Source organism: Drosophila willistoni, chromosome 3R, assembly GCF_018902025.1.
Source record: "Drosophila willistoni isolate 14030-0811.24 chromosome 3R, UCI_dwil_1.1, whole genome shotgun sequence".
In the NCBI taxonomy this organism is placed as follows: Eukaryota; Metazoa; Arthropoda; class Insecta; order Diptera; family Drosophilidae; genus Drosophila; species Drosophila willistoni.
This window is the reverse complement of record NC_061086.1, coordinates 32,245,055-32,266,937: the sequence shown is the minus strand read 5'-3', so window position 1 is coordinate 32,266,937 and position 21,883 is coordinate 32,245,055. Positions and strand designations below refer to the sequence as shown.

The 21,883-nt window shown below is 35.5% G+C and overlaps 1 long non-coding RNA gene across 2 annotated transcripts; it reads right to left on the bottom strand.

Annotated features, from left to right (window-relative positions):
- Window positions 1-4,141: 4,141 nt before the first annotated feature.
- LOC111519373 lies at window positions 4,142-4,945 on the bottom strand. 2 transcript variants are annotated; one of them, XR_006953803.1, is made up of 3 exons: window positions 4,814-4,945; window positions 4,504-4,702; window positions 4,142-4,430 (listed from the first exon to the last, which is right to left on the bottom strand). It is a non-coding gene; the product is annotated as an uncharacterized LOC111519373 (long non-coding RNA). The 2 variants fall into 2 exon arrangements; XR_002724342.2 differs by lacking the exon at window positions 4,814-4,945 and having other exon boundaries at window positions 4,504-4,805.
- Window positions 4,946-21,883: the final 16,938 nt, after the last annotated feature.

Sequence of the window (21,883 nt, the reverse complement as noted above, 5' to 3'; positions counted from 1 at the left end):
ATCGAATTTTGATTTGCTTGCCAGCTTGAGGTAGAGTTTTCAAATGTAAAAGCCAACAAACCCCTTAAGAAAATATTTTATATATATTATGATATTATTATAATTTGTTATTAACCTCTATAAGTTCTTCCGTTTCCTTTGTCCATTATCCCCTAAGAATTTTTTATCTTTGCCCCAACTAGTTCAAAAGTCAACATCACAGTTTTGCTTGAATAAATAAGTTCTTGATTTGTATAATAATACTAAGCAAATGATTTTCGACCCCGTGACGACTCCAAAAAGATACTAAAGCCTTTTATTACCCAAGTATTATAAGTGCTTCCTAAGAAAGTTAGTAAAAAGCAAAGTTTTCAGTAAAATTTTGATAAACTAACCTGGGCACTATCTTATCATTTGGTTTACCCATCTAATTACAAGTCCATGATTTGCCTTACGGCTCTATGTGTCATTGGGGTTTCTCTTTAAAGTTGTATACGTTCGATTGCTCAAGTTTTTTAGGTTGCCCAACTAACGAATTGTTTTGCTGTGGCTTATCAAATCAAAAATAGCAAATTCAGTCATTTCTTTACTTTTGGAGCAGATACATTTCAATCTCTATATGCAAACCCAAGCCCATGAACACGCCCAAAAAAAAATGGAAGAAAAAAAACTTAAACCAAATTCATTGCAACTCTGTTTATTTAGCTCACATTGTATTGTGTTTCAGGGCTCGGCATTTGGCTTCATTACAGGGTGTTCTCTTTGGCTCTCGACAGTTTTGTGTTTATTTTTGTAGTAGCTGCAGTAGCAGCAACATCAAAATCAACATCGGCAAACAAACAAACAGTGGCAAATTGTAATTTAATACCTAAAAAATTTGCAACACAAAGCGCTTAAATGAGGTGTTGCAAGTTCATGTCAGTTTCATTCAATGCCGCCTCTCTTGTCCGTCTCATACCCTGAATCTCATCAGCATTTCTGGCTGGCTGGCTGACTGGCTGGCTGGCTGACTGACTGGTTTGTTGGTTGGTTGGTTGGTTCGTTTCGGCTGTTTGTTGCTTTAGCTGACTGGGCGGACTCTAAACAAGAGACATCTCTGGTTACAGGCGGAAACAATTTGCAATTTGATAGAATTTTGTTGCACTTTGTTTTTTCTTGATGTATTTTAATTAAGTCAACGTCAGCTCAAGTGCTTCTATATAGACATATATATGTACATATATAGTTTCTTTAATTATGAACTACTGCACAACTATCTGAAAGTTGACACAGTTATTTGTCAGACAAGCAAATTGACATCACATTTTGTTTTTTGTAGTGGTTGTTTTTGTACTGTGACCAGCTAACAGAGTCCCGCAGGATGTGTAATTTGCCAGCTTAATTATTAACATGACTACGTCATGTATGCCACTTGCCAGCAAATAACTGTCAGGACATATACACACACACACACACATACACGAGACTCTTTTCAACATTTCTTACTAATTTAATCAAATGTACTGTATTTCTTGCCGTACAAGTCCTTGCTACACACAGTGGTAACAAAATGCAAAAAAAAGGTGCCAAAAGGATATGGACTTTTCCAGACATTTCTAAAAGAACTCACCTATGCTCTAGGCCAAAAATATTTCAGAGAATCATTATAATTACTTTGTTTTGATGACTTTAAACTTTTGCCTATTCTATTTGTCTTTCAATTTCTCAAGTCATTTGTTGCTCTAGAGCATTAATTACTGTTTGTTAGGACAATAGAATATTATGACATCATTTATAGGTCGATAATTGTATCTGACGTCATTTCGGCATTCACTGGACTTGGAATTTGCAACTAATATTCAAGTATAATCACCGTTTTATAGGGCTGTATACCAAATGACGTCACAAAGGTATGAAAATGGTAAACTGTTAACTATGGTAATAATATTGTCATGTAATTTAAAATGAAAAAAAAAGGTAAGTCATAGGCACTTAATTCATTATCACCTATTGCTGATATAAACAAAAGACCTAGCGACAGATGACAAAAATAATTTAGCGAATCGTTTAAGTCAATAAATATTATTTCAGAATCAGTTTTCGATTGCAAATTAAAGTTATAATAAAAGTCAAGCTGAGAAATTGATTTAGAAATCGAAAAACTGCAAGGATACTTTACCCAACTGAAATGAAATGTTATCACAAAACCTTCAAAACATTTTTAATAAAAGCATTCAATATTTATAGTCAATTAAACAAACCTTTTTTTTTTTTTTTACTCACTCAATTTGTGGAATATTTATTTGACTTGCTGTGTTCATTTCAGAGATCTAATGTTATTTCTCAATCGTCAACCTATTTCGCTATTAACCAAAAATAATTATTGAAAAATCAAAAAATATGAAAACCCAAAACTAACTAGTTTCGGGCGGGGGTTGAACCAGAGTTCCGTCGATTTTAGGCAGGACCTCTACCCCTTACACCGTCGAGCTTCTTGTAGACCACTCGGCGTTTTACTTATAAGTCACCAAAGCTATAACTTTAAAGCCGATTTATTAGGAAAATATAGAATAGTGCGCCGAAATATTTCACACAGCTTCAAATGACGGGGTATTCTACAACATATCCAAAATTCATCCAAATCGGTGATTCGCATACCTGAAGTTCCCCTTGTTAGACTAAATCAGATGCTGAGTAGATACCAAGAACTTTTCAGCAAGTTCTTAAACTTAACTCTTAATTATCTGATATATATAAAAATCTAAAAAATAATATAAATTTACTAATAAAGACAAGTTTAGGAAGCGCTAAAAACAAGTTGCAGTACAGTGCAAGAGATTTGTAATTTCACTTTTAATTCTATTTGTTTTTGTTTTTTCAATTAGTGCTATTTTTTTTTTTGCCCATTTCACTTTTTCTATAACTTTTTTGATACACTGTGGAGATTCTCAGTCGCGTGGAGTGAACAAATGTAACTGTGTAAATATTTGCAACACATTTTGCAATTGCTCCAAGTGGCAAAAGTGACATTTGACTGGAAAGTGCATATATATGTGTGTGTGTGTGTGTAGAAACCTCAATTCATAAACGCACAAGTTGCTACCCATTGAGACAGGGCGTCGTCAAATTCCGCCTTCCATTGCCTTGCCTTGCCTCCACCTTCTAGGAATGCCGCTCACTTCGACCATGTTTTGAAGTGTATTAGATTCAGTTGCCACACAGAGAGTGTGATTGGGGATATGTGGAATGCGGGAGGGGGTGGGGTAGGTGGAGGTGGGGTAGGGCATGTTCATAACTGTAAAGTATTTGCATTGCAGGCATAAATGTAATTTCATGGTGTGTCATTTTCAACCCAGTTGCTCCCAAAGGAGGATATGCTACAAGCTTCACATCTTCGCATCATCTCCATGATATATGCAGATATTTGCTATATATATATACATACATATATTGTGAGCAAAACATTTTGATTTTCCGTTTTTATTTTTTGCTCCAGATGCAGACATTTATGAGGCAGAAGAAGGCTACAAGAAGGAGTGATGGTGGGGGAGGGGTGAAGATTTTGCCTTTTGCATTTTCTGGAGCAGAAATTTGATATGGAATTTTTCAATATAAATTGCTACAGGCCAAAATGTGTAGATTTTTTATTTTTCTACATTTATTTCTTCATCTAGCAAAATTGAGAAAACATATCATTTTATAACCAATTAGTGAGTAATATATTTTATCAAATAAATTCGTCGTCCGCTCTAAATGCTAATTAAATAGGTTTTTTTTTTGTTATAAAGACCAAAGTTTGTCGTTTATCAATATGAATGTCAATTTGAATTCGCCAAGTTGATAATATTTGCAGCCAATTATTTGCATTTAAACAATCAGCTATCACAATAATATTGAAATGTTAATCAATTCATTTATTCCATTTAAGGTGTGCATATTGATTAATCGCTAAGGCAAATATTTAATTTACTTGATATTATAAACTGTCAGTGAATTCAAATTGAATATCGATCGGTTTGCAATTCCTAATATAGATTAATAAATAATTTTATTTAAATGAATATATATCCTTAATAAGCTCGACTATTGCTAAACGGTTCTAATTGGTAATTTTCCTATCAAAGAGAAGATTCCAAGTACTTTCGATGATAATATTCATAATAGATCAATAAGAGATGAGAAATTTGGCTAAAATTTAAACAAAGTTATAATTTTAAAGATATCCTGCCATAGCAGATAAACTTGAAAGGCGATAACTTTAATAGGCGACTCCATTCAACCACCAGCGAGGAAATCCAACCCACCACCTGCTGGTGGAAACTTCCAATTTGAGTTATGTTAAGTGTATAATAAACTTAATGCCACGCTCTGTTTGAACAATAAAATTTTCAGTCAAGAAATTAATAGCACACTGAAGGGCGTTGCCCTGCCAGTTTTGTTCGACTCCTCTTTTCAGACCATCCAGACGAGACCTGACACATTTTGCAGAACGTTGGCAAAAGGCGATTACTATATATTTTGTAGCAGCTACAGATACATACATACCCTTCGAGAGCAGAGTCTTGAGATATTTTATTACATTTTAGCAATTGTAATTGTCATTGTTTGTCTTGGCGTCTGGCAAATGTCGTTTAATTGCCCAACCCCTCCTCTGAGGGTGAAAGGGAGAGAGAGAGAGCTTAACTCTGATCATGATGGGGTGCGAATGTTAGTCAGACCATTTAAAAATAGACACGCTCGAATGCTTAAATAAATAAACAACAAAACGTCCGACAGTAAAAATTTATGAACCTCAATTGAAATATTGCCATTTCAATGGCAAACGATAAAATACGATAAAAAATACAAAAATTACCCGGCTAACTTTTCTGATGAGTCAATTTATACAGAAGCCTTCTCTATAGTCACGTGTAGTTTTTGCTTTCATTACTCGAAATAGATATGGAACTGGGTCACATGTGAACAACTACTACTACAAATGTATCTCGATTTCATTTCGGATTGTGCCTTGAGGCTGAACTGGCTATCACGAAATGACAATCTACTCTATGTACATGGGATGCTCCATGTTTGCTGGGCAAATAACCGAGCAACCAACATATGCACTAAGAGATGTCTATCGGTTCTGCATTTGAAGGTAAGTTCTATGGGCTTTAGACTACACTTTTCACTTTTGATTGGACTTACACTCAAAATGGGTCACATTTGTCAACAAGCAAACAAATAAGAATTTGTCTTTTCTCTCGGCTTAAAGTTCAACCAAATTCACATGCTTTATGAGAGGCAAAAAAGAAAAACCAATTAATTTCCCTTCTATGAAATTGCACACCAGCTGAGATTTTTGATTCTCGCTTGTATTTGGTTTATTTTTCCTAGCAATTTATCACCTGCTGAGCTACAATTCAAAACTCATATACATTCTGTATTGATTTTCCCATTCTCCCCCTGAGAATGATAAAGACCTAATCATTGATAATGAAAAATACTGAAAATAGAATTGAGTTTGGCTAATGGCAATTTAGATGAATATGAATTTAATTATTTTCAGCCAACAGTCACGATTTTGTTTGTTGTGTAATTAAATGTTTTTTATTAATTAATTTTACCAGTTATCAATGATTTGCCAAACCCCAAAAAAAATTGAATAACATTGCCGCATGAATAGAGAAAATGAAAAAAACCTCTCATAACTGAACTTGCGCTTTCAATGCTTTGCTTTGATTTACCATTGTATCTGATAGATACTCGTTTTGCCTTCAAGTAGCAAATTATCTTGTCTCGAGTTGTCAGCAGCAGCAACATCTTTTGTCAAAGCGAAACTATCTGTGCATTTGTAAGTACAAGTATGTATAATGTGTATTGTGTGTGTGTTTTTGTGTGTGTGTGTGTGTTGTGCTCAAGGCTGCTGTCTTCAATTGGTGGAGCATTTCATCAGCATCATCATCATCATTATGTGCTAGATAGATTCTGTTCAAAGAGACACATTTGATATTCTGTATTTCGCAAGCACAAGTTCGTTTGCTCTACTTGCTGATAAATTGATATTGAAATTGAGTGAAATCGGAAACCGGAATGCGTTTCCATTACTTGCTTACTTTCGTTACTCTATTGCCCTTGCTTACGTCTCGACGACGATTTGCAGTTATATTTATTTTCCATTAAAGTGCAGTGTGGCGTGTATAGCTCATTAAAAATGATTTCCCTTACATCTGCTTATGTCTGAGAAGCGGACAAAAGGGACAAATTCCTGTTGGGTCCTTTTTCACTGGCGCCATTGTATATGAAATTCTTATTAAGTGATCAATAATCATTTTGGTTATTATAGAATGCCAAAAGCATTAGCTAGGACCCAGACTAGGACCATCTCTCTCTCTCGAGAACAAAGTGTGGCAAAAAGGAGAACAAGCCAAATTACAGGCAATTTACATAGTATTTGGCTTTAGGGCAGCATTTGGCTCTGAACTCTTTTGGACACGCCCGTGTTGTTGTTTGTTGCACTTTTCTACTTCTTACCTAGAAGAACAAAACGAAAAAACAAATGCAATTTACATGGCCGTTGGAATTTGGGTTAAATTGTAGCAGATAAACCACATTTCAGCTGCGGGCTCAGTATCATGCAAAGCAAAAGCAGTTGCCAGTAACAGAGAGTTAGAGAAGAAAATCATTATTATCTTTTGAGTTCGTTCGCACTGAAACGGGGAGTAGCTACACAAACAACATCACATCCAAGTCAGGCCAAAGAAATAATCAATTCAATTAAAATGCCAGGCCAACTGACCAGAGGGTTCAACGCAAAACTGGTCCCAGAGCGCATCAGAGAAACCAGCGACCAACTGATAATAATGATGGGCAATGGGCAATGACGAAAGACAAGGAAGGGTTTTACGGTTGATATGTTCTGCTCTGGAGCTGGGGCTGGCCTTAGCAAGTGCCTCTGTCTCTCTGGCTCATGAAAAATTCATTCATAGTGTGGAATTTCGCGCTTAAATGTAAAATAGTTTTTCAAACAAGTCGAACACAAAGCGCATTGTGAAGCCCTGCCGACAAGTAAGGTGCTGTTATGAAAGGATGCTGCGAAAATGTAGCATGAAATCCGCAAAGCACACTCACGAATGCGAATACGTGTGGCACTCCTCAGCTGCCTCCTGCCTCAGCCCATACCGAAATGTAACTGGAAACCAAATCAGGAAACGGCAATGGGATAGGATAGGTAAAAGAATGAGATGATACTCCCTGGCTAGAAGGCATGCCAGCTGCATTGCCGCTGCCTTTAAAAGCCAAAGAGTTAAAGTAGCGGCATTACTACGCATAGCGATTAGCATAAATGTATAAATACATACAGAACATGTGAAGCCAAGTGCTTGAATATAACATAAAGAAGCTGATATACTCTTTGTATTAGTTAGCACATAAGGTAAATGCCTTGAGCTAAAATTAGAACCGTAATACAAAATAATAAACTTGTTAATTCTGACTCCACTGTAGGTTTTTTTTTCTCAATAAGTTGTAGGTCTCTTGAAATTAACTAACTAACTAAGAGTAGTTCTATTGATCCATAGATCAAAATATTAGTCACGATCTTTAATTAGTATTTAGAATTTTCAATTCTTTGTTAACATTTCGATTATTCAATATAAAAGTGAAAATTTTAACTTTTCTTAAATGTTCATTCTTCAATTGACATTAAAATACATAAAAAATATTATCTCACAGTTCAGAAAGAGCATTTTAGTGTGATATGTATGATAAAATATATCTAAATCCTCCAATTATCCTTGCCTGCATTTGCAAGAGTTGCAAGTTTTGAATTCTTACCAAATGGATAAACCTGTGAATATGCCTTAAATTTAAAGTTAAACATTGTGAAGCATCTTTAGCGACGATAAGCAATGTAGATACGCTACACAAGCTACAGATACAGATACAGATACAGATGCCTGTGCCCTGACAATGGCAATGGCAGGGAGGCAACAGCAGCAACAGAAACGGCGACTCCATAAAGATTTCGTCGCATTTAAAGACACCTCAAGTGGAACGGCAAACACATATCCGCAAGTACACACGAAACACACACACATACACTTCATCTACAAACAAACACAAACACACACAAACACATATGGATGAGCACTTCTTGATAGACAACTTTATGCTGGCAAAGTCAGCTTTCTGCCTACGTGTTTAACTACAGGGAATCATGCCTAAGAGCCCAACCAACACAACCAACACGCTATTTAGACAAAAGCCTCGTCTAACCTCCTGCCACGCCCCCATCATTTTGGGGGAATGTTTTAGAGGGCTGAGGAAAGTGAAGCGTGCCACCTATGCAGCATGTGGTAGGTAATAATAGAAATGAAAAGCATCTCGTGACAAACATTTGAATTTACAAATTTTTGCTTTTGGTAGAATGAAAATGTCAATTATATCATGCACTTTCCTTTTCCCCAATTGCACCCCCCCTTGATAAGAGGGGGAGACGGACAAATTGCGTTTATTTTAATTGGCCCAAACTAACCATAATCGAATTTCATACAATTTTTAGTGGCCTTTTAATGAAATTTGCAAATATATTAAAAATGTTATGAAATTAAATGCAATTTAAATAGCTACCACGGCAATTTATTAAGTGCAAGTTGCTTGCTTGTTTGTTTGTTTGTTTGTTTGGCATTGTTTGCTATGGCCTGTTGTCGTTTAATTTATGCAATGCCATACGCAATACGCATACGCAACGTTGCACAAATATTTATTACCTATGCGATGCATTTCACTGAGCACCTAATGCATCTCTTGCTAGCTAAATGCATTTACTTATGTATGTACAGCCATCAATTAATAGGGCCGTAGTAAATCAATCATACGCAATGTGGTGCTAATTGATTATGCAAACAGTAGACTGAAGTCATATGCTATACAATTCTCTTGCATACAATAGAAAATTCCAAGCTCCCAGTGTCCATTAGATTGATATTAGAGCTCTCATTGAATTACTTCAAAGTATTGGCATTTTCTAAAAGCTTTCCATCAAGTGCAAAAAATCATTAGCATCTTATCTAATACCTCAAAAGTCATAGCTTATTCTATACAGTGGGTTAAATGAAATAAATAGTTTAGTCAGGAAAAGAAACACATGAAGAGGATAATTGAAATTTGTTTGCTTTACATTTTATATTAACAATTACGGATTAAGCTTGAGTTTGGTTAAGACTTTCTACTTTTGATTAAGATAATCTCATGGTTGCTCTTCAAATTCATCCTCATGGTTTTTATTCAACTATCCCATTGTCATTCAAAAGGGCTAAGAACTCGTTTCTTCTTTCTCCTTATGACTCACACTTGGAATTGAGTATAAAATGACCCTCATGTCAACTTCAACTTCAACCTCAACCTCAGGTGGTGTCCAATGCTAAGATCAATGCCATTCCACCTTGCCAACTTCCTGTTACAACTACTACCCTATTTATATATGTATGTACATAAGCAGTGGATTGCTTCTTTTTTATTTCGTTTTATACTTTGTCGAAACACTTCCTCATTTCGTTTCGTTTCGTTTCGTTTTGTGCCTTGGCATTTGGCAGCTATTCTGTGTCAATTCCCGGCACTGTGTCGGAGTGTCAGTCGAGTGCCAAAGAGGCAGAAGCAGAAGCAGGTGAATGTAGTTACAGCCAGAAGAGAAGGGACATGGCTGAGTGCCAAGTGTAGTGCAATAAACTCGTCCCGTTGCCTGAATGGTTGGCAATCAAAGATTTGAATGCTAGATACGATGACATTTACTCACACATTCAATTGCGCTTTTGATTTGAATATTTGCATGCAGCTCCGACTTCGGCTTCGCTTCCCTCGAGGCTGGCCACACATTCTTTCATGTCGTTTTTCAATGGGCTTATCCTTTTATAGTATGTTCCATTAATGCTATTGACACAGTCGAATTGGCTTGCCCGGTTGACGTCAGAGACAGAGTCAAAGTCTAATTGATTTGGCCTAGCAGCAGTTTAAAGGTTTGCTTTATTTTCAAGTATTTAACTAAGACTTATACTATATATTTAACTCCAGCCAGCTTATACAAATGTTCATACCTATGTATGTTTATGCATGTGGCTAAGCATCTCAAAGGACTGGCATACTTTGCATTTGAAAACAACTAATTTGCCTAATTGATAAGCCATGCAAAGACATCTTAAGATGAGACTTGTGAAACCTCCCTATGTCTCCCTATGTCTCGATGTATCTGTGTTTCTCTGTTTCCATTTCCAGACACTGTATCATCGGCTGTGTTTCTGGCTCTGTTTTGTTTACTTTGTCCGTCAACATCTTTTGAGTCGACGCACTCAGGCGCAAACTATTGCACTTCAGGCATATTGCCAAGGAAGGCTTTAGAAGCCTATTGACATACTCCACACACACACACACACACAACGCAGTGCTTCTTCTTGTCTTCTTCCTCTCTCAACCCTCAAACGATCTTCATCATAAAGCCCTTCGCCTTATCCCCCAAATCGTGATACCATTAATTGCAATCAATTTTGCTGTCAGCACACACTCCAAATACCTGCAGGTTATTTATTTATGTGTGTGTGTGTGCGGGCCAACCTTTTGCAACTGAATAATTACCTTATGACACATTATCATTATGATTAAACTCTTTCCCCTTCCCCCCCAGTCAAGCCTTAAACCAGAGCTAAAAAAATAAAGGAAAAGGCAGCCACATCATTTTCATATCATGGCCCCCTACGAATTAGACTCAAAATGCCAAGTGGCCCAAGTGGATCCTCTCATAAATATATTTTCCAGCTCGGCCAGCAATACAGAACCTATATAATTATTTTCAATGGCTTTCAAGCACTTTACTTTACTACAGTGCGTTGTGCGTTGAGAGTATTTTTAGGCCGGTAGCAAAATAAAGCAGCAATTTTTCCTTTGCGTTTTTCATTTTAAAGTGCAAATATTTGTGGCCTGCAGCAAATACAACAAGCAAAAAAAAAAAAAAACCCCAACACAAACGGAAAATTTTCAGTACAAAAAAAAAAAAACAGGCCAGTAATGAAATTGTGCGGCACTCGTTATTGGTATACTCAATATATATATATATATATATACATATATAGGCAAATGATTTTATATATATTTCATGTGATTGCAGTTGTATCAAGTTATACATAGTGATGTCTGTGTTAAATAAGGAAAATTTTACCAGAAAATTTCATAGGTTCACTAAAAAGAATTCTTGCCGATGAGGCAATTAAATTCCATCATCAATTCAGACAAATTTATAAAAATTTCACTTTAAATTCAATATGCTAAAGGAAGCTAACAAAGAGAATACTCGAAAATGTTTTCCAATATATTTGGAATTTGGAAATCATATAAATTTACCTTAACGTTAGTTAATGCCATCTCTGACCAACATTATAGTACATATATATATATATACTTGCTTAAGTTGTGCACAGTAAATATTTGGTAGCAAACTTCCACCCACTGAGAAAACTCCCCTCCCTTTGGCCAATGCAATGGGCAATGGGTAATGGGAATGGAATGGAAACTTTTGAAATGGAAAGGGAAGAAAAACCGCAGAGCATGCTTGACTTTGGCTCATTGCGGAGGCCGGAAAACTACGCAGTGGGTCCAATTCAATGGTCCCGGGTCCCCATTCGTCTCTTAGCAAGTTATTGGTGGTCGCTTGCAAGTGCTTTAATGGAAATTTAAGTATCATCGTTTAAAATGAAGCTGAAAAGCGCAGTCAGCCAGCGAAAGAGCGACCCTCAGACCATAGAGAGTGAGAGAGAGAGAGAGAGGGGGGAAAGAGAAGTGGGCAATCTGACCCTTTATTCTTTTTGGTCATTGCGTTCGTTGGCAACGCAAATTATTACTTTTATTATTATTGCAGGTTATTTTTATTTGCTTTTTTCTCTCTTTAGTTTTTTTTCCCCCCTCTCTCTGGTGCACATTTGTTTTTTAATGCACTTTTTTTTACGCTCAATGTACTTGTATATAGAAAATTATATGTGGGTTCAGAGGCTTTAGCCCGTGTAATGGACATTGTTAAAAAAAAAAGTATTACAAAACATTAACCCAAAGCAAACATTAAAACAGTAAACTAAAATATGCAATATAAGCGAAAATTTGTTGATGAACAACATGAAATTGGGTTGGTCAAATGCGGCGGAGGGAAAGCAAATGCCATTAAAAGAGCATAAAACTTGGCCATGTCGAAAGGGTGGAAAGAGAAAAAGTCAAGCCCATCAAAAATGCAGCAATTAAAAGTGATAACGAAGCCTCGAAAAAATCTTAAACAAATTTGTTCTTCATAGGCAGAGGAGTCAAAATATACCTAAATACACTTTTTTATGTAAGTATCGAGTACTTACTTTTTAGCACCCTTTTTCCGTTCTGAAGTAACTTTGAAAAATTCATGTCCATCAACCAGGGGCCATAAAACCTTAACCAAGGGCTTGTGTCTAAGCCGATTGGTAATTTCTTTAAGGATCTTCTTTCTAGCAGCTTTGATTTCCCAGGCTTACCTACGTGAAATTTGTCATGGAGAAAAGTTATCCATTCTAGAGAGCATCTCCTTTTTTAGAGCAGCTTTTCATGAAATATAGATAAACGATTGTAGTTGGTTTTATCGCTAGGTGACATTCCTCTTGATTTCAGTTACTCAAAAGTTAAAGCCAAATCTAGCAGGTGATGTTATTAATCTGGCTACTTACATGACTTTGGCAAAACTAAGCAACTCGGCCATATAAAATTTTAATACTTATTTCATGTGGAGTTGAACAAAACCAAATGAACTTGATTGACATACAAAAATACCCCTAAAGACTTATTCAGTTGGTCCATTTAATTAAATTTGTTAAACTACTATTAACTATTTCGAAAACTTAGCTCAGAAAAGTCAAAACTTAAATTATATGTTGAAAATGAAAATAAATACTACGTTCGGCATAAAAAATTTCTGTAATATTTCAATTGTTAGACAATTAGCTTATTGTCCCTTTGATAATTTAAATCAGATTTCTTTGATCTGTAACATTTTTTTACCTTTCACTTCAATAGGAATTATTGTCTAGCCATTTGATAACAAAATCCAACATTAAATACATTGCATTTGAAACACTTGATTTATTTTAACTATTAATTTATCACGTTTACAGTTGATTTAGCCCATAATGTGAAATTAATTTTAAATCTCTGCAAAAATGCATAAATTAATATTGAAATGCAACATGGAAACATTGCCATGTTAATTGTACCTTATCGTCATTAACATTAACAATTAATTATTCCGATAATACACACACACACACACAGACACACACCCACACGCATGTTTGTGTGTATGTGTGTGTGTCTGGAATATTATTGATTCACCTGTGTGGGATGTGTTGTCTACAGTTTATTTAATTAAAGATGACAATATATGCATTGTAGACCCAATTAGATGTTTTTGATGATTAATAACCCAATGAAGTCACTAAATTGGTTGTTTAATCAAATTTTAGTATTTGTTGAACAAAAATGTATGTTCAATTTACGAGATACACAAATCAAAGTCAAAAAGTATCCAGTTTACTCAATTTACTGCCATTATAAGCATTTTCTTGCAATTCATTTTAATCAGCAGCCTAATATTTAATATGAACTAGATGGAAATCTTGGGAAATTTAATTGACAACTTCGAGAAATAGCCAATTTTTGTTCTGCTTCTTAAAAAAAATTATAAACATAAATTAAACTAAAGTACAAAATTATGAACAATTGGCCATTTCAAACCTTAACCAATTAATAACTACAAGGTTTTATCCAAATACATATTGGAATGTAGGGATATGTATTAGGATATTCAATTATCCGATTACCTTTAAAATCGATGATTCGCACACCCAAAGTTACTCTTGTTAGTTAAAAAGTTATACATATATATACAATCAGATGAAAACTTTCATATCATATGAAGAGTCTAAGAATTGTTCAAAATTTTGCATTTTCCTCAAACACTGCGTAGTGTAAATTTTTGGGGTTGAACTTTAAATCACATGACCATTGACCTTTGGGGATGCATATAGTCGTTGGTGGTAGACAATTTTAATCAGTAGAGGAACATTGTATTCATTTAATGGTTTCCCTTTTTGGGCGCCCTTAAGTTTGCCTCGGCAGAGCGGCACTCCCCAAAAAAAAAAAAAAAAAACTACGCCCATATCTTATCCTCAGTCTGTCGGCATGTTGAAAAAAATATGATTTATGTATTTAATTTAATGGGTCTGTTGTTGTTGTTGTTGCTGTTGCTGGAGTTTGCTTTTTGTTCTTTACTCCAACTTCACTTCATTCCCCTCCCTCCCTACACTGTTCGTGTTCTAAAGGACAGTATGTGTTTATTTGTCAGACGACAACGGGATAATAATACCAAGGAAGCAACAAAGTGAAACAAAAAAATAAACAGTGAAGAAGGCAATCGCAATCCTCCGCAGACATCATGTCCTTTTCTTTGTCGTTTTAACGGAATTTTGCTGTTTTAAAGGCATTAAATTGTCTTTTGGGTGAAAGTGAATAAAAAAGCATAAACACCAGAAAAAAAAAAAAAACATATAAACATAAAAATGAAAAATGATAAATGAAAAATGTTGCGGCATGTCGTCGTCGTCGACGTCGTTTTCTTTGCTCTTCTTGTAACTCCCTTCCGGCCTGTAATTATAAATAATTTGCATCTGCCTTTTGCAGTTCATAAATAAGTGAATAGAGAAAACGAGCAACTATGAATTTTAAGCCTTGGCAACTTTTACTCGAATGAAATATGCAAACTGCCAAAGCAGTAAGCAAATCAAATTTTTGGTAGAGCGAGGATAAGCCAAGACCAACAAGCTCACTTGTAAAAGCATTAAAAGCACTCACACACACACAGGCATTTGCACACATGTACAGCATCCCACCATCTCGACCTCTTCCTCTGACCACTTCACCTTTCTGGCATACAATTACCATAAGCCTCAGTCGCATGAGATGAGACTATAAAATGAAATGTGCCAAAAGCAAACCTAAAACAACTAACAAAAAATAAATGTGGAACATTACGTTTGCTCATCGAAGTTAAGATACTCTTACATTCATTAAAGATTCATCAAAAACACTTCATTATTTACTTAATCTTTAGACGACTGTAATGTTAAAATATTGGCCAAACAGTAACCACAAATTTTGGATCTTTAATGGCTTTATTATTGCCAAGCTATACCTTCTATGTGAATTTGAGGTGAAATCAATGCCCCATTTTGTCCATATCTTACTTATTCAATCTTTATAAGCATTTAGGTAAGGAAAGTCCAAATATCTTTCCCTTTCATACCAACAAAACACTCACAATACCTTATCTTTTTAGTCGGACAAAGGACATTTTGGTTCTACGACAAGTTTTAAAGGTAAAATTCTGCTAGAGTTGAAATCTCTTTATTCCCTGTTTGTGATAAGGACATCCGACTGTCTTGAAGACTACCAATTGTCCTGCCTATTCAAGTGCTTTTTTGGTAATTAGACTGAGATTGCTATAAATGCCCAATATGCCTTCTTGTTTTAGGGTAACAAAAACAAAAAAGTGAAGAAAAAGGGCTAACCAGGGATCAAGTGCAAATTTTTGATAATTAAACATTCACAAGCGCCAAAATGCTTAACACAAGCAGAAACAGAGTCAAGTGGGTGAAGGGGATGACGCCTCCTGGCTGGCTGGTTCCACGCCTCTGCAGAGAAGGTCCTGAACTTATGCCGGCAATGTAATTAACACACAAAAATTGAAATCTGTTGGCTCACACACACATGCAGAGACGCAGGCACCAAGGCAACCAGGCGGCGATGGCTTCATTGAGGTCTAGGAAGTCTGCAGATGGTTAAGGATATGTATGTATGTGTGTGTGGGGCATCTCTGTGTATTGGTGTTGGTGTTTACATGCATGAAGTCGCAACAACATCCTTTTTTGTGTTTTCGTAATTAAAAATCAGCTGCAGGATATTTTCGCCAGCGGAATTGCAAGCAAAGTGTATGAGTCTTCATGTGTGTGTGTGTGTGTGTGTGTGTGCGTGTGTGGTGTGTGGTGTATATAATACATAATAAACAGTCATTTTCGCAGAAAACTTTCACACAGCTACTTGTAATTTGACCGAGTCGAAGGCATAATGAATAATGTGCCTATATTAAGGATACTTGAATTGAATTCAAGCATTACATTTCGTATATATTTAAAGCCCTTTTAAAGACCTTTTTATTACCTGCAGTCTTACGTTAAATTTTAATTCAATTAAAGCTTCACCGACTCTTTACAAGTTAGTTAATCCATTTCAAAAGAACTATATTTAAAGACTTGTTCTTAGGTGGAGCTTAAGTCACCCTCTCTTAATATGAAATAATGAGAATTCGTTCATTGCCATTCTCCATCTTTCGAGCCACGGACTTATGTGTCTCCTTCTCCTGTTGTAAGGAAGAGCTTAATATAATTAATAACTGTGAATGCTCCAGTGAGTTGAAAAAGAAAAACCGTTTAACTGACACAATATGATTTTAAAACAAATAGTCAGTCGTTCAGTCTGGTGGCGTCTCTTAACCACACCCATGTATATCCCATGACGTATGCCGCTCAGAGAGAGAGAGAGAGAGACTGTTACTTTTAAGCCATTTTTAAACCATTCACACACACACACACACAAACATATGTCTGGACATAGTTGCATATAACATTTTCACGTCTGGTGCATCTCAAACACACACACAGACCCGAAACACACTCTTAATTGATTTCCCAATCATTTATTTTATATTAATTATATATGCGGTTTTTATGTATATATATTTTTTAAATTTATATTTATATTTGTATAATTTGGGCAACGAGTGGCGAGAAAAAAAATCTGTTTTTAAGCTTCAAACCAAACAAGTGGAAAGAAAACATTGAGGGATTTTCCAGTTGTTTTCCATACCCTGTATTCCATTTCACATAATGGTATATTAAGTTAGAAACAACTACATCTAGACTTGTGATTATTTTGGAAAGGATAATAGGCATTAATTTAAGTCAATTGATTTAAGCCAAGTAATTTGGCAGCTTTCTTTACGAGGTATCTCTTAGTCCGGTTCGAGTTTTTTCCTATAAATAAAAAACTGAATGGATAAAACACTTTAACAGGGCCTTGGGCTCGAGGGTCGTGGTAGATGGAGGCCGTCTGTTTTTGACAAATTGACTTTGGCAACAATAATAATCAGAGGAAGAAAAAACAACAACGATGATTTTCAAGTACTATATTCATATTGATTTCAAATAGAATCCGAAATGCAAATGACAGATTTATATTTCATGCTATTCAAAGCTGTCAATCAATTTTTGGCCAAGGTGCTGATTGATGTCTAGACTCTAGACATCTGGGGGGGAGTAGATACAGTCAATGGGGGGGACAGAGAGTGACTGAGGAATGTTGAAATTGATAGTATATAGATTGAACATCGAAAGCATTTCGCATTCTTTTGACAGCTATGAATTTGAGATTGAAGAAACGTACAGTGGAATAAATATAATTTACTTTTAGTTATAAATACATCGATGTACCTATATTATTATAAAATATCTCCTAAAAACAAGGTATACTATCTACCAATATTGGTATATCATTTTCAATTTAAGTAACTAACAAATGCTGCTCCTAACTAATTCATGGTCAAGTGCCACTGTGGCACATTTGGAAATCGTTGCATGAATGGTTTTCCTTTCGTAGCAGCTACTAAGCCAGCTATTGAGGCGAGCATTAGACCTCCTTAGGAATGCAATCAAGCATATGCAACTCAAAATACTGAATAAGATTAGGTTTACAATGTCCCTCCTGTCCCTCCATCCTCTTCTTAAGCCATTCAAGATGATTATGAGAGTTGTCATCGTCGGTCTCTGGGGCAGCAGAGAAAATTACACCAAACATTTTGCTTAATGTTTGCGATTTTGCCATTAAAATCTTAGCCTACTTTTCATTGTTTGCCCCGTTAAATCTGAGGCAAAAAAAAAAAAAACAGAATACCTAAACGAAATGCAAAACTCAAATAGAAACAAAGACTTTGTTCGCAGGTGCGAAAAATGTGAGAGCAAAAGGTTTTTGTGTATTATTTTTTCTTTTTGTGTATCTTTTTTTTTTGAGTTCATGTAAGCGTGGAGAGCAAAGTCGCCAGACAACAGGCAGACGTTAAAATAAATACTCGCACGAGACCCAAAACAAAAGCCAAATGCTTAAAACGACCGAGTTAGATGGAGCACTTACTCTCTCACACTTACCTTAAATCGGGACATGGGCGTTGCAAAGGGGTTTAACCTAGTTCTTAAAGAAGAATTACAAAATATAACCTCATCTTAAGAGGAATTTTTTGAAGGGAAAGATACAAGGGGTCTTTTTTGTTATATTCTTTATATATATTGTTAATCACAAACTCTAAATATGATGTAAATATTTTAAATTTTTTAATCAAACGGACCCCGACTACGTCTTTATTCTGATCTCAGTCCCAGGTCCATTATTCCTCCTGCAAAGGGACGGCTTAAATAATTCAGCCCAGACTCTCAAGGGCCGAGCAGCTACAAAATTGAAAGCTTAAGCGGCCGAAGAGTTCGCCATCTCAGGCTATGCTCGAAAAATTATAAAAAGAAAGGGGACGGAAAAAGAAATAGTCGTTGAGCTCAAGGCGAAATACAACAAAAAGGATGCCTTAAATGGGATGCCAAAAAAAAAAAGACGACGCTGCTCTCCTTCTGCATCTGACTCTTTGGTTTGGGACAACCACTCATTGGCTTTCGCTTAGGGTTAGCTTAACCCTACGAGGACACAAAAAAGGATGCTAAGCGTATTTATGAGCCTTACATGAAAATGTAAACTAACATAGATTTAAGGAAACGAGTAATGAAAATTCTGGTTGGATATTTGAGTGTTAACAAAGATAAATATTAAGTAAAGTTATTCCCCAAAATCGATATTTATCTATATTTTATGCACTTACATAATTGCATAGATTCAACTTCCAAAATCAAAGACAAATTAACTAAATGATTGACTTTACCTTCAATCCCATTTATGAAAAAAACTGTTAGTCAAACATTTAATTCAAAGAACAGATTCTCATCACTCATCAAGTCTTAAATGACCCACCGGATTCTTCTCTTGCTAGTCATAATTAAACGTACTTTCTATGCAAATGTAACTGTCTCTTATTGAAAGGGTGGCCTCAGCCGAGCTTTTGTATCCCATAGTCAGAGTTTGACATTTCATAATGAAGTGATGCAACAAAGTTGTGACCAACCAGAAGCTAACTACTTACATAACTACTCAAACATCTACATATATATGTGAATATATATGTATATTCACGCAATTTCCTTATTAAGGTGTCTCTCAGCTTAACCGCAATGGCCACCAACTTGAAGCTGAAGCAAAGAGGAAAACTGCAGAAACTACCAGAATCCACCCACCAACTGTAACCCCATTCAATTTGAACTTTTTTTGCACTTTTGATGCAGTAACTTGGAATAAAAACTTGCAAAAAAAAAAACAACAAAGGAGAAGAAAACTCGATGCAGAATTCAATTAAAAACTTCATGCAAAAAGGGTGCAGAGGCAGTAAATAGAATCAACGCGGTGAGGGAAGCAAATATCATAGAAAATATTTTTGATTTTGTTCGTTATTGGTAGAAATGCCACACAACAAAAAAAAAAGGGAGTGGGCGAGATATATATTAAAACACACATTCTGCTGAAAAGGGATAGTGCTTGATAGAACTTGAAATACCCTTTGAAAACTTACAATTTGATGTTTGTATTAGCCATCTAATGCGTCAGAGTAACCTGCTTTCAAAGGATTCACTTATATCCTCTCAGTTGTTACATAAGTAAGGACTTCAATTCGAATAGGTTTGCCTTCTAATCAAAAGGAATATACCCTGTTTGGAACAGGGAGGCGTAAAAACACAGCAAACACAAAAGGAGAGCTAGGTACAAAGATACACACATACATACATACATTCCTGTATGTACATACGGCTCAACCGTACCAACAGCTGGCAACTCTCAGATGAAGATACCACCAACAATAGCCACCACCCACACTCCACACTCACCTGAATGCCTATCAGGGGATGTGCTGGGTTGTGGTGTCAGTCGTCCTGGCAATAGCAGGAAGAAACGTTATAATCCAATATACATATTGTATTGTGCGATAATACTCGTACTTTTGCAGTAGAAGAGCCCAAAGCCAACAGCCAAGCTGAATTTGGTCCATGTCTATTCCCCATGACTTTTTCTATCCGTTATGTTTTGCCTCTCGTTTCGCTTGTTTCTTTGCATTTGCTTACACTTTTCCAGTTTTTTGGTTGTTTTCCAGTTGTTTCTCTTCCTTTTTTTCGCTTTGTTTGGCCATCATACCTACCATACATATCCTGTCGCTTTTAGTATTTCGTTCATTTAAATTGTTCGAGTTTCTTTCTATCTTTTATTTTTTCTTTTTTTTGGTTCCTATTTTGCAAGTTTTTAGGCATTTTCATGCATGGAAAAACAAACAGTTGGCATACAAATTCAATGGAAATCATTTCAATTTTCAAATAACTCCAGGAGAATTTACAAAGAACACACAAAAAACACCCACACAGCCACACACTTGTGTGTGTGTGTTTGTTTGGCAATCGTTGAAAGCCAATGAAAAATTTAATTAAGTCGAAACGCGAATATAGAAAAGGGAAACGTCTTCGCTTCAAATCGCAAGTAAATAATGAATTTTAAAGATTTAGAGATTATAAGAAATGTATCTTACAGCACACATCTTTATTACTAGAACTTTTATTTGTATAGCACACAAAACAAAGTTAATTACAAAGAAATACGTATACGTAATATGCCAAATTCGGTTGCTTGAATCGTTTATATCCTTAAGTGACGAGTTCGAAAACTAATATACATATTGTAGGAAAGAGTAAAAAGTTATTTTAAAGTTAACTAAGCTGACAAATTTAAACAATAATAAATGTGTACATTTTCTGTTAAATAAGTGACATAGAATCTTATCTCTAATCAGTTCAGTATGTGATTACTGACAAGATGATTCTCTCTCTGTCTTAAATTCGCCACTGTGCCTACTTAGCCACAAAACCAATAACTTAATTAAAGTTATTCGAGCTCTAAAATTCTTCATACCAAAATAGACAACTTAAGATATAAAGCCTTGTGTCTTTCAGTTTCATATAATCAATTGTTTTCCCACAAGACAAATTTTGTTGTTCTTGGTAATACTTTACTTGTATATAAAATTTATATTTGTTGTGTCTTTTTTTATTTGTCATCCTAATCGAATCCTGTTCAATTCCAACAAAAAAAAAAGGAACTACTGATGGAATTTTGTTTTGTTCTTATTCGACTTTTGTGTCGCATTTTCCATATGAGAAAATAAAAACTAATGTTGATTCCAAGTGTCAGGATTTTGGCTAGTGCCAAAAAAGAAATGGACTAATCGCATAGGTCTTTTAGTGGATGTGTGTGTGTGTCTGTGTGTGTGTATTTCGTGGTCCATAACTGCAAATGTGTCCTGGCCCTGGACAACACAATGGTCAAATTACCCCCCACACTTCTCACTGGTGGGCAAGTGTCCAAGAATCAAAGTGCCGCAACGTTTGGCGCTAATGTCACCGTCTGGGCCTCTTTGCCTATTGCCCATTGGCAAACCTTGGTGGGTTGATGTTTACTTTTATTTTTATTCTGAACAATGCAAAATAAGTGCACTTGAGTGTGTCTCCCAATTGGCTAGTTATGTTTTGTTTGATTCCATATATAGAAAATTTGTAGACAGATAAGGATGTGCATAAAAATCAGTGAGCTTTAAAACGAACAAAGTTACATATGTACGAATGAATGAATGAATATATATTTTGCTCAA